The following is a 13,636-nucleotide window of genomic DNA, read 5'->3' as shown; positions in this document are numbered from 1 at the left end:
TAGAAAAAAAAGAATTTTTTAAAGTCGCACTTTCGTAAATGTTAGCGTTTATTAAAATCTACCAACTACTCACCACAGCTGTGAAGTGGGCAGACCACACTAATATCACGCTATCCAGACAATGTGCTGTTCCTGTTGGATGTCCATACGTACGCACCTCAATCTGCACTGGAGCGGTAGCCAAAAACTGACACGTACAAGACGACTTGGTAGAACTCAGTCATGCTGTTTAGAGAAATCGAGCCCATGATAAGGGATAACTTATAAATTTGTGAGTATTCATTAATCATGAAGTTCTACTTTTTTTTTTCTTCGTGTTTTCTTACCTACCATGGATTTAGGAGGAACCGGGCATAAAAACTCAAGGCAACACCTTACACGTATATTCACTAAGCATACACAGGGGCAATAGGATGTCTCACAATATTTCTGATTCATCATTTCTTGGGCTACTGAAAAGGGGTGAGCGTATCTCGCAGGATACGTGACACAGTTCACAATTCAGGGTGGTACAGTTCACAATATGGGGTGGTACAGTTAACAGTATGATTCTAGGTGGCTCAAGGTTATTATTCATATTCTGTCTCTAGGATCACTGGCTCCGGGTCACATGAGAGTTATGTCCGACCCAGTTATGATCACTGGGGGGGGGGAGGCGCACTGACGATCTTGTTGCTGGGAACACAGGGGGGGGGGAGAGTCTAGGTTGGCACAGGTGTAAGGGAGAGGGGGGGGTGCTGAGTAATAATATCACTACTTCGGGTACAGGAGCCTTACTTCTATCACACTGCACTAAGTCACTGTCTGGTCACGGTCACTCAATGAATCCACTTTTGGCACTCTACTATATGTCCACGTACTGATCCACACCTGAGTCACTTATAGTCCGCCCCCGGTTGATGTCCCCCGTGGGCGTGATGAAAGGCCCCGGGTGCCGGGGCCTGGGGGCAGAGGTCTGACTGGCGGGGTAGGGGCCAAACAACTCCTCCAGATGCCTTCTGAGCCGCTGAGTGGAGGATCCATGTCACCTCGGCTGGGAGTGGAGTTGGTCTCGCCCCGGGGAGCTGGGGGCGCCATTGGAGACCCAGGGGCTGCAGTCCACTCCGGGGTACTTTGCCATCAGGAGGGGACTGCGGTGTCGTTCCGGGTAGGGGTCCGTCAGGGGCAAGTCCTCCTCAGGGGCTGGCTGCAGGGAGGCTAGCCCCGGGGACAATACAGGGCCCTTTGACCAGGCTGTCAGTGGTGGACTCCCTGGCTGGGGACTGGTGGATCCGGGAGGACGACGTGCGGGCATAGAGCGGCCGGAGGCCGTTGCCGGTGTCTTGTCCTCAGGACGACTACCAACCCTGCGGGTAGCCCTGGTGGAGCGGCTTAAGGCCGTCTCAGAAGGTGAGCAACTTGAGGCCGTCTCTATTGAGGAGCACCTTGAGGCCGTCTCTTTTGAGGAGCGGCTTGAGGCTGTCTCTTACGTGGAGCGGCTGGAGGCCGTCTCTGATGTGGAGCAGCTGGAGGCCGTCTCTGATGTGGAGTGGCTGGAGGCCGTCTCTGATGTGGAGCAGCTGGAGGCCATCTCTAAACCAGAGCGGCTTGAGGCCATCTCCAAGGGCCTGTAAGGAGTGTAAGGTTTATCTCCACCCCGATCCTGACGCAGGCCGGGCTGGCAAGAAGGTAGTGCACATGGGCTGAGGTTTATGGGTCGAGTTGATTCCAGGGAGTAGGGGCACGCGGCTACCCGGGACTTGTGCCCATATGGTACAGACACCCCATATGCTGCACCTAATCCTCTGTTGTCACCTCCTGGGGGTGTCGTGTCATTGTTTGCTGTTATCATTTCAGTCATATTACATCTCTTGTAAAATTTGCTTCCAAGAGATTAGGTGTGCTAAGCCGACTCCGTTCACCCCTGCACAGCTGTTGACTTCATACACAGGTTTTATTAGCCCCTGTGTAGAGTACAACTCTCTTGTGTGGGGAGGCTCCCCACATACAGCTCTTCTCAAGACGGAGTCAAAGGCTTTCGCGTCATGAACCCTCCTCCTCTTACTGGCTCCCTTCAACCTTTGTCTCTTCACCACACTGTTGAATTTTATATCTTCTTCAATCGTTACTTCAGTGGTCATTGCTCCTCTGAAACTATCTGCTTGCACCCTTTCACCAATACGACGGGCGCATAGCAACAAATTCTGACCCCTTTTCTGTCCAACTTTCTAATGCAAGAGTTAACCGTTACTCCCAATCCTTCATTTATGCAACAGGTCAATTCTGGATCTGTCTCCCTCTGTCTATATTTCCTACTTCCTATGATCTCCAGTCTTTTAAATGCAGTGTGTCCAGGCATCTCGAAATGAACGGATCTTGAATTTGGCTCTCTCTTGTATTGTTTTTGTTTTTTCTTGAAAGGAACGGTTCGTGGTCTCCTGGTCTTTGGTTCTTTCTTCCTTGCATAAAAAAAAAAAAAAATGAAAATTTCAACATTGGCTGCCCCAAATCCTTTTAACTGTGTGCAGAGCTGTAGTTTGACATGCAGGGATGCCCCGAGGAGCTTGTGACTGGAAGGGGGGGATAACCTAAGTTGTGACCAACTCGCCGCTAGTGCTCCTCTGTGCGCCTTAATAATGTAGAAGATGCTGAATCTGCTGCGCATCTTTTGTTGTGGCTCCTGTGGTGGAGGACTGTGAGTGAGAGACCTCGTTCTACTCTGTCACTGACAACAATAAGAGAGGAAACCTGCAGTTGTGGCTTGACGAATTCAGCTTTCAGTCAGTAGGTAAACATTCAGAAATAATGTAGGGAGCTCAAAGAATCTTGAAAAATAAAGCTTTCGGATGGGGGGGGAGGGATTAGCCTGTGTGTTCAGGGACCCAGATACGTTGTGCAGGTGCTAATTCTGATCCTTTAACATTTTTAATGTTCTCAACAATGTACCGGTTCTCAGCTGATGGATCGATGAATGACAATGCATTGTTCAAAGTCTACTATTACCAAGTTGGATCACTTGCTTCTAAAACTGATCCTAGCTCGCGCAGGGGGAGGAGCATCGGAGTGACGTCGACTGGCTCTGACACGAAACTCTAGTTCAGTTGACTCCTGACCATGATGGTGGGTGGATCCACACATCAGACCATGACATTTTCAGTCCAAAGTGAGGGAAGGGACTGAAATGTGAGGGAAGGTGTGGGGGTATGATGGAGGATATGAAGGTGTGAGGGTGTCATGGAGGATATGAAGGTGTGGGGGTATCATGGAGGATATGAAGGTATGGGGGTGTCATGGAGGATATGAAGGTGTGGGGATGTGAGGGAGGATGTGATGGTGTGATGGAAGGTGTGGGGATGTGAGGGAGGATATGGGGGTGTGATGGAGGATATAAAGGTGTGGGGATGTGAGGGAGGATATAGGGGTGTGAGGGAGGATATGAAGGTATGGGGATGTGATGGAGGATATGAAGGTGTGGGGGTGTGATGGAGAATATGAAGGTATGGGGGTGTGATGGAGGATATGAAGGTGTGCAGGAAGGTGTGGGGGTGTGAGGGAGGATATGAAGGTGTGAAAGGTGTGGGGGCGTGATGTAAGGTGTGGGGTGAGAGGAAAGGTGTGGCGGTGTGATGGAAGGTGTAGGGGTGTGAGGGAACCTACTGCCATATTATAGGGTTAAACGAGTTCACACTTCCTCTTCTTCGTTTTCCCTTATTTTATGTTTAATTTGAGTCCGCCCTTTTATACATTTTCTGTTACTTAAGCCAACTGACGTCACACACAAGCCACGCCTCCCTGCGCCCTGATGGAAAGTGATTCTCCTTGGTATTAGTAGACTTAGGCATTGTTCACCTCTGAAAGATACCACATGGCGCCCGAAGCACTTGAATTCAAAGCCGTAATTTGGCGAGATTTGAATCTTAATTTCCCACGGTTTACCAGTTTCGCCGCTTGGTGTTCAGATGCTCGCTGGAACAGTATAATCAGCGAAAACACACACACACACACACACACACACACATTGTTCTCCACTTGAAGAAAGAAAAGAGACAATCTACATTATCGCTGACCAGTGTCATAAGTGAGATTCTGGAAAAGCTTATAAGGAAAATTTGGGTAAATCATTTGGAAAAACTCAGCATGATAACAGAACGACAGTTCAGTTTTAGAAAGGGAAAATCATGTGCTACTAATCAACTAAGCAACTATGACAGAGCTGCAGAAACGCTACAGAAAAGAGAACGATGGATAGACAGCATCTGTTTGGATTTTAAGAAGGTATTCGACAGAGTACCACACCAGGGACTTTTATGGGAACTGTACCATCAAGGAGGAATCCAAGGTAATCTGTACTGTTGGATGCAAGATTTTCTCGGAAAAAGGGAAGTGAGAACAGTACCAAGGGTAAATTACTTATGGAGAGAAGTGGAGTCCCACAGGGCTCAGTGCTGGCGCCAATTGTGCTTTTAGTATATACAGTATGAATGACATAGACAACAACATTGGAAATGGAAGCTATCTAACATGTTTGCTGATGATGCAAAAATACAAAGCAAAATTACAAACACAGACTCCTGCAGAGAGCTACAATAAGCCTCATGAATGGAGCAGTGGATGGCAAATGGAATCCAGTGTGAACAAATGTCATATAATCAAGTTTGGTAAAAGGGAAAAAAGACCAGAATGGGATTATATGCTAGGAAGTTCAACCCTACACATATCCGAAAAGGGCTTAGGAGTGATTATCAACAACAGACTATCACCGGCTGACCACATGAGAGAAAGTACGGTGTACTGTATGTACAGTACATACTGCTTGCTAATTATGGGAGTAGCATTCACATATATAAATGAAGACATGCTGAGAAAGATAATCACATCATTCATTAGACCAACTCTGGAGTATGCATCAGTAGTCTGGAGTCCACATCTCAAAAAAGCGTATACGCTGTATATAAGATTGAAAAGGTACAAAGGGCCCCTACTAGACGGGCAGCTTAAGGGATCTAAGCTACGAAGAAAGACCAGAAAAATTAAACCTACCAACATTATAAGTGAGAAGGAAATGAGGAGCCATGATTATCCTAAATAAATGCATCACAGGAAAAGAAAAAATATATACAGGCATAAATAAGTATATAACCTATGGGGAAGCAACATCAATATGACACTGAAAAAAAAAAAAACTACAAAAAGAATGGTGGTAAAGACTAAGAAAAATCAGTTTCCCCAATTGAGCCATATGAAAGTGTGCCAAAACAATTCATAAATTCAAAGATATGTACGATAAGAATTTTCAAAATACGGGACAGTACGAGCTTGACTAACCTCAGTAAAGATTCAGTTAGGTAAGAACAATTAGGTAAGATAAGAACACACACACACACACACACACACACACAGATGAATGCATTTCATATGCATGAAATCAGCCGATGAATTCAGAAAATATAGTGCCATGGTCCACTGTGCAGCTAAAATATAGTGCCATGGCCCAGTACTCAGCTCATGTAAGCAACAGCGAAACAGAAACAGCAAGCTAAGAAAATTACCATGGTTTTCATTTTTTATTATGTATTTATATATTTGTATTTTTACTTAATTACATGATGGGGCAAGTGCGCAAACTCTTTCCATGTCTCTTGTTCTTCCTGCGAATGAAAATATGAAATATGGGTGGGTACAAATCGTAAATAATTTTGTGAATCTCGGTTCTTATTTTCGTCGAGTACTGCTTGGACCTGCCGTGTACTTGCAAATGTTCTCACCATGTCGGTTCAGTCTAAAACGTATACAGACCCTGACACACGCAAATAACTGATACAACACTCTGATTTTTGCACGCATCACTCTTCCTAAGTAACAGAAAAGAAGGTCTGGGTCTGCGGTGGAACTCATTCTAGTATGGGGTGGTACAGATACAGACCACAGATAATATGCATTCAGGGGTTCTATCGAAGACATGATGTAATGCTGTGCCGCATGTATAAGCACAATCATATTCACAATCAATTTCCTCATAGATACCCTAACTTGCCAAGGAACACAATAACTTCAGTGTGAAATTTTTCCCATCATTTTACGGACAAGGCAATGTCAGATATACTGTAGGTTACATGCATGTTTGTGGCAGACAGAAAAAGGTTAAAAATATGTTTTTGCTTATGCTGACACGTTCCACTAACTTCGGAAACTTCATTAACTTGATAATAACGTAGTAGGCGTACGTGTCAAGTGATATTACTGAACTGCAATATTCTCACAAGAAATGGATTGTTTCATTGTCTTGATTTTGCGTCATTAAATTAAACACGTCGGAAGTTAAACTTTCTAGCGCTGCAGAGGAACTATTTGAGATTTTCAGATTTATGGCCGTCCCTCACTCCTACGCCTGCAAGTTTGCCAAAGCGTTGAGAACATTGGTTAAGGAAGGTCTTCTTTCAAATTAACGTATCAGAACTGCTTAGATGCAACGTACATTATCGATGTGTTTAAATTTTAAACATAAATCAGCGTCTAGGAATATTAAACACATTTAAGCATTATTGTATGAAACAGAGATAGCAAACTGCACAGAAAGATAGGAGATACACTAATCAACTCAGGAGTTTCTCTACCCGTAAGATTTGTTTTTATTCGTACAGGAAGAACTATTAAAGGCATGGGAAGATTATAAGCCCTTCTTCCTTATTCTTCCTGGAAAATTTAACATTAGTTACAACACCGAATTAACTGTAAATATGCTTGTGAATCTACGTCCTCAAATTTGTCTTGTTTCACATTTTTATTTCATCTCGCTCTGGCGGTGGAGGGTGGAGGCGGCTCAGTTGGTGACGTGACACATCGTCTTTAGTTTGGTAACCTTTGGGAGCCTCGCTTCTCCATCACAGAGCCAAAAATAAATGTTAAGCGGGGAGGAGGCTCTTTTCAGCAGGACTGCATTTTATCCCTCCTTTGCGTGTGCCCCTCCCCACCCTATGCCAGCCCACTGTCCCTTGTTATCCATAATTTATAACCATTAGTTTTTGCTATACGCTAACCTATTAATAAAACTATAGGCCTATTCTTATTTTTTCTAAGCCTTCTAACAAACTTTCGAGGAGTGAGAAGAATAACTACTGACCAAAGGAAAATTTGCGACTGCAAGAGAATCTCGCGGAACTGACAGCGCGGGAAAGAAAAAAATAAAAGCTAATCTGGAAATAGCAAGGGCATCTCTGGACAATACGGACTAAATATGGACTGACGCGACCGGTACGTAACAGTGGGAGTATAATATTTCCACTAGCAATTATTACAGATATTATTATTATTATTATTATTATTATTATTATTATTATTATCATCACTACTACTACTACTACTACTACTACTAACAGTCGTGCCAAGCAGAATGGTATCACTTTCAGCAATTCCCCCTATACTATTCTGAAAGATTCAGCTTGTGTGTGTGTGTGTGTGTGTGTGTAACTCCTCCTGCGCTATTTGATGGGTTTGAATGAAACTTCCCAGGTGAGTTTGTCCGATTACTCTGAAGGTCTTTCACCGTGTACAACGTTCCAACCATGATTTTTATTGGGGCCACCTCCAATACCAAATTTTAAAATTCTCAGAAATAATGAAAGGAGACCAGAGATGGCTCTGATATCTTAGTACATATTATACAATGGAGGGGGTCAGTCCACTGGGAAAAATAATAACGATCAGAAATAAAGGAAAGTGGGCACATGGATTACAATGAAATTTCTCAGGTCAGTTGGCCTGGTTCTTTGATACCCTTTCACTGTAAAAAAAATTCCATCATTATTTTCAGGAGGGGGGTCGACCCCCTCCCAAACTTATAAGGGATACAAAATAGGGGAAGGAGGGCAGATACACTTTATCTTAGTACGTGCTGTAGAATGGGCTCTCAGCCGCTATTACTACTACGTTTACTACTACTGCTGCTGTTACTACTACTACTGCTACTACTACTACTGCTACTGCTACTACTACTACTACTACTACCACTACTACTACTACTACTGCTGCTGCTGCTGCATATAATAGTAATAATAAGAAGAGGAGGAAGAAGAATACGACGACGACTTACTGAATGTATCCTGGGATATCACCCCTTCGCATATACCACCAATGTAATCATGTGGCTTGTACATCGGAATACCAATAGCTTCTTTTGTGACAGTAATTGTAGATTTCATTTCTGTCAAATCGTCATGCATATCACCGGACTGTGTATGCAGTTTCCATATTTTCTCTGAATGCATATGAAGAAACTGCACATCTACTTTATCATTACTGTTATTACCTCCGCCAGGGAGGTTAACCCCTGTTCGTTTGTTTGTTTGTTGGTTGGTTGGTTTGTGAGCAAGACTACACAAAAACTACTGGACGGATTTCCATGAAACGTTAGAAGAATGGGCCTTGGCCCAGAAAAGGCTCCATTAAATTTCGGTGCGGATCCGGATGAAGGTACGGATCCAGGATTCCCCCCCCCCACTTTCTTTAACAATGCGAGATAGGGCGTTTTTCAACATTTTCGTAAATTCTTCAGTGAATATTGCAAGGATGTTGGTGGCGGACGTATGCGCTCTACTGAGTGCCATTCTAATTATAGTAGTAGCAGTAGTAGTAGTAGTAGTAGTGACCTTGACGATGGTGATATAATTAGTAGAAAAAGAATGACAGAAGAAGAAGCTTATGATTAATGGCTATGGACTATACAAGGGTAATTGGGACAGTCAATTTCTGTTGTTTCATTTTCCCCCACAGTACGTCACGCAACCATAAAACTTGCGTATAGGTCTCCTTAAGTACAAATACCACTCTGGCTTTAACTCCGTCGTTGCTGTTCTCTGTCCACTTTAATCAGTCGTAAAATAGCCATCTCTCCAACCTGAATGTTGAGCTGTGGCAACTGATTAACACAAGGATATAGTGTTAGTCACGAAAAGTGCTGTGGAAAGGATGTTGTAGTAGTAATTTTAATAAAGCAAACAGTAGACGATTTCATTCAACGATTTTATTAACGTATAGTAATGAAGGGGATTAACTATATCAGCTCCAGTCCGAAAAGTCTCTCGTAAGCTCAGTAAAATAGTCGGATCGGCAGAAAGAAATCACGGGTTTAAAATGATTGAACCATAGATGTCGCCCAACATACTGAGGTCGTCTGTCGGCGGCGAGAATATAATTAAACAGGTGTACTCATAGTGGAAGGTTCAGGTGGCTTGTTCTGACCTTTTTACTTCAACAGGTCGTTCAAAAACCGAATCTGACTACCTGCAGATCATTCGTTTTAACTTGGCCAAGAATTCTTCTTTTTGCAGCCTATTCCCTGTATCTCATTTGCAAAATAAGACAACACTACGGCCCTGGATCCTTTCCACAGCATTCCTTGATTAGCACCATATTCTACCGTTGATACTTCGATATAGTTCTGCATTCAAGATGGAAAGATGGCAAATTTACACCTGGTTAAAGTGGACAGGGAATACAAATGGTTTTACACTAACCTATATGTACTGAGGGGGTTCAAACTGGTTCTCCCTACAGGATACTTCTTTTAATGAAGGTTATAAACTTGCTCCGAAATTCAACAACTTACTCTTCAGCTAAAGAGAGAGAGAGAGAGAGAGAGAGAGAGAGAGAGAGAGAGAGAGAGAGAGAGAGGTATCAAGAATATATAAAAAAATCCCTGGTAGCGAACTGAGCATTAGTCTCCCCTGAGCTGAATAACATCGATGGACACTAGCAACAACAATTTAAAAAATTCACCATCTGACAGAATATGTTAATCTTTTCAGGCTCCTGTGATTCACACTCAAGTGAATAAAATTGCTTGTCGTCAGCCCATCTAAAATACTGGAGTTGGCGCGACCTTGAGAGGGTGAATGGTGACAATAGGGCGTATGAAACACCCTCCCCTAGATAAAATAATTGTGTTAGCCCAAATAAAGTGCTAGAGCTGACTCGACTGTGAGAGGCTTAAAGATAACAATATTAATACACTCAGGCTCCTGTGACTCACCCCCAGCTGGTGTTCGCATAAATAAAACACTAGAACTGCCTCCACCATGAGACAGGTAATCGTGTTTCCCTTGTATATTCTGAAGCCTAAATGGATTCAGCAAACTTAGAGAGAGAGAGAGAGAGAGAGAGAGAGAGAGAGAGAGGAGTTTTACATCAGCTTATCAGTGGAAGCATAGATAGGTGCCAGTGTTGGGTTCCATGTGGTACAATAGCCCTCTCATGGTCGGGACAACTCTGGTACTTTATTCCAGTCAATGCCAGACGATTTTCATTCAGTTGAAAGCGAATTACAGCAGTCTGAGACTGTAAATACTGTCACCATTAACCCTCTCGTGGTCGGAACAACTCTAGTTCAGGTTTTCTATTCCAGCCAGCACCAACCGACTTTATTCAACTGTGAGTGAGTCACAGGAGCAGAGTGTTAATATTCCCTAAGAGACTGACATAACATAATCTTTAGACAGAAAATAAATTAGCTATTGACTCCTAGAGTCAGCTAACGTACTTTTATTAATTTATTCTTGCTATAATTTTTTCATCTTAATTTGGCTGAGATTTTCGTCCTTTCTGCAACGTATTTCACGTAGCTTAGTCGCAGAAAAATGCAATACTACGGCTCTACGTTTTCATCATGCCACTTCTTCGTGACTAGCATCAAAGCCTTGTGATATACCGGTATGTGTTTGATACATATACACACACACACACACACACACACACACACACACACATATATATATATATATATATATATATATATATATATATATATATATATATATATATATATATATGTATGTGTGTGTGTGTGTGTGTGTGTGTGTGTGTGTATACTGTACCTCCAGATGATTTGATCTGTGTTTGGTGAAAACCTTTAAAGCAAATGGGTCGGTCAAAGCTCTATCTAACGTTCCTAGTTCGAAAGGCCTATCCTAAACTGAATAAAAATCGTCTGGGGGTTGCAAGATTTAAGTTGAAAATGTATGTCATCGGACTGATGAGGTTATTGTGGCGACGGTGATTCCTAATATCGACACTGGATAAATAAGAACAAGAACAACAACAATAACAACAACAACAACAACAACAATAATAACAATAATAATAATAATAATATCATCATCATTATCATCATCATCATCATCATCATCACCATCCCAACCCCATATCCCACTAATACGTAGGGTGACGTGGATCCTGAAACAGAAAAAGTAAAAAAACACATAAGCTGAAGAATCAGTAACAGAATGTCAAGTGAAATGAACCATACAGCCATTTGCCCATCATTCATGTTCTTGGCTTTACCTCACAGGCCGAGAGAGAGAGAGAGAGAGAGAGAGAGAGAGGAGATGGAGACAAAGCAACACAATCTTACCTCAGATCCTGTAGGCTACAACTACACACACACACACACACACACACACACACAAAGAGAAGCTCTGTAATGTGTGTAGGACAGAGAGCATTCCGTTGACCAAGTAAAAAAAAAAAAGAGGGGGGGAGGGGTGCGTGCCTTGTAATAAACTGCGCATCTCACTTCATTTCTGTACTTCATCATTCCACTCAAATCTTCGTAGTTTCTTTTGCTTCCTCAACATCCTCTCATTTATTTTCTTCCTCAACATCCATACCTCATTCATTCACTTTTGTTTTTTTTCCTAAACACATTCTGCTCCTCAATATCCATACCTCGTTATTCACATACTCTATTTTTCAACGTACATACCTTGTCATTCACACATTTTCATCCTCAGTATTCGCACCACATTATTCAAAGACTCTTATCCTTAACATCCATACCTAGTTATTAACACATTATTTTCGCCAACATCCATACCTCGTTATTAACAAATTCTCTTCTACATCCATACTTCGCTATTCAAATATTCACATCTTCAACATCCATGCCTCATTCAAACATTCCCATACTTTATCAGTCTACCTCCTTGGTCTTCGACTCTGTCTTCTATCCTCAAGCTCAGTCATATATTCTTCCATCACCAGCCTCTTCATTTTCTTAACGCTTTCGGGCTCCTATGACTCCCTCTGACGTGAATAATATCGTCTGACGTTAGCGGGAATAGAATACTAGAGTTGTCCTGACCATGAGGGGATGATGGTGACGGTAACAAAAGCCTTAAGTTTCTGTGATGCACTTTCTAATGATTAAAATAATTGGCTATAGTTACAATAATATAAATGAGAAATCGTGACTATTAGAGGCTTCATATGACTGTTCCATCTCAGCACACTCTCTCCTACCTATTCAGTAACAGACTTCCTTACTCCACCTTTTCCACAGCTTTACGTACAAGGGAATACTATTTTATCATATGCATTAATTAGCTAATAAGGAAAAAGAGCAGAGGAGACTTCTAAGGTCACAGAAACAATTGCTATAAAAATAACATTCAGTAGTAGTAGTAGTAGTAGTTGCAGAAGTAGTAGTAGTAGTAGTGTTCAGGTTCATCTGTAATGTGAACCCACTGGACTGCAGATTGAAGTTGCCATCCACCTGCAATTCATCCTCCTCCTGTTGTGGGATAGGGAGGAAGGGGAGGCACCTTTGTTTGTCAGGCTGTGGGGTCGCCTGATTATATCAATGCCACCACATGATGGCGTCCCACTCCAGTACACACACACACACACACACACACACACAATCTCACTAACCTCTTCAGGCATTTTATGTTTTTGTTACCTAAAGATGGCTGTATTTAGTTAAAGGGAGCATCAGGCAAGGGCAGAACTCTGGTAGTGGTAGGGACTGAGACAAGCTTCTTCTTTTTTTTTTTTTTTTCATTCCCGGTGCAATGGCTTTGTTATTCTGCTGCGGAGACTCGGAGGCGTCTCGCAGTGAAGGGGCTAACAAAAGGCGTGTGAGTGAACAGTCTGAGGATCATACTCCTGGAGAGATCTGATGCCCTTTTTACTCTAACTTGGCCTAAAACTGCCACATCTCCATCTTGATTGCTGAGCTGTAACAATAGATTTATACTAGATTATGATGCCAATCTCAGGGAGGTGCTATGGAATGGATGTAGATTGTAGAGCCATAGCATTATATATTTCTGGCACTGAGTTACGTGAAATAAGTTGCAAAACGACTAGAATCTGGGCCAAGCCACCGTGAAAAGGGCATAATATCTCTTCTTCAGTGATTTAATTAGCATATTACACCTTCTGATCTCCTTGTACGTTACTGTGGCAAACTGTGTCAGTAGGAAAAATGTAAGAGTAACATACAAGAGAATATCACGACGCAATAGGCATAATAACAAAGCCTACGATGTCAGGTGGGATACGGCTTTTGATTTCTTAACGATATTTCTTTCCTCAGAGGCCGTATTTTGATTGCTTTGGAGAGTTCGTAACCAGTTTCCTCTGCGATTTAATTTTGAACAGTGCACCTTAACATTATTTTACTCCTGTTATTCCCTCTCAGCTGGGTAAAACCACTTGATATTAGCAGGAATAAAAAGTATCGGAGTTGTCCCGACCACGAAAGGGATTATGGTGTGGTAACATTATTATCTTAAGGCTCCTATGACTCACTTTCTGCTGAGCGAAAAATTTGGCGTTAGTAAGATGAGCATAAGAGTTGTCCTTACCATGAGAAGGTTAATGG

The 13,636-nt window shown here is 42.5% G+C and overlaps 1 protein-coding gene across 1 annotated transcript in view; it reads right to left on the bottom strand.

Moving 5' to 3' along the window:
- LOC145400258 (uncharacterized) overlaps window positions 1-167 on the bottom strand; it is a 63,666-nt gene extending 63,499 nt beyond the window's left edge. Inside the window, exon 1 of the mRNA XM_080272777.1 lies at window positions 74-167. The gene's annotated coding sequence lies outside the window, so the exon portion shown is untranslated. The remainder of the gene's footprint in view (window positions 1-73) is intronic.
- Between the last annotated feature and the right edge of the window lie 13,469 nt (window positions 168-13,636).

The sequence above is a fragment of the Coenobita brevimanus genome, chromosome 51, assembly GCF_032717465.1.
Source record: "Coenobita brevimanus isolate Jiangsu-jjx chromosome 51, ASM3271746v2, whole genome shotgun sequence".
Classification (NCBI taxonomy): domain Eukaryota; kingdom Metazoa; phylum Arthropoda; class Malacostraca; order Decapoda; family Coenobitidae; genus Coenobita; species Coenobita brevimanus.
This window is presented reverse-complemented; position numbering and strand designations above follow the sequence as displayed.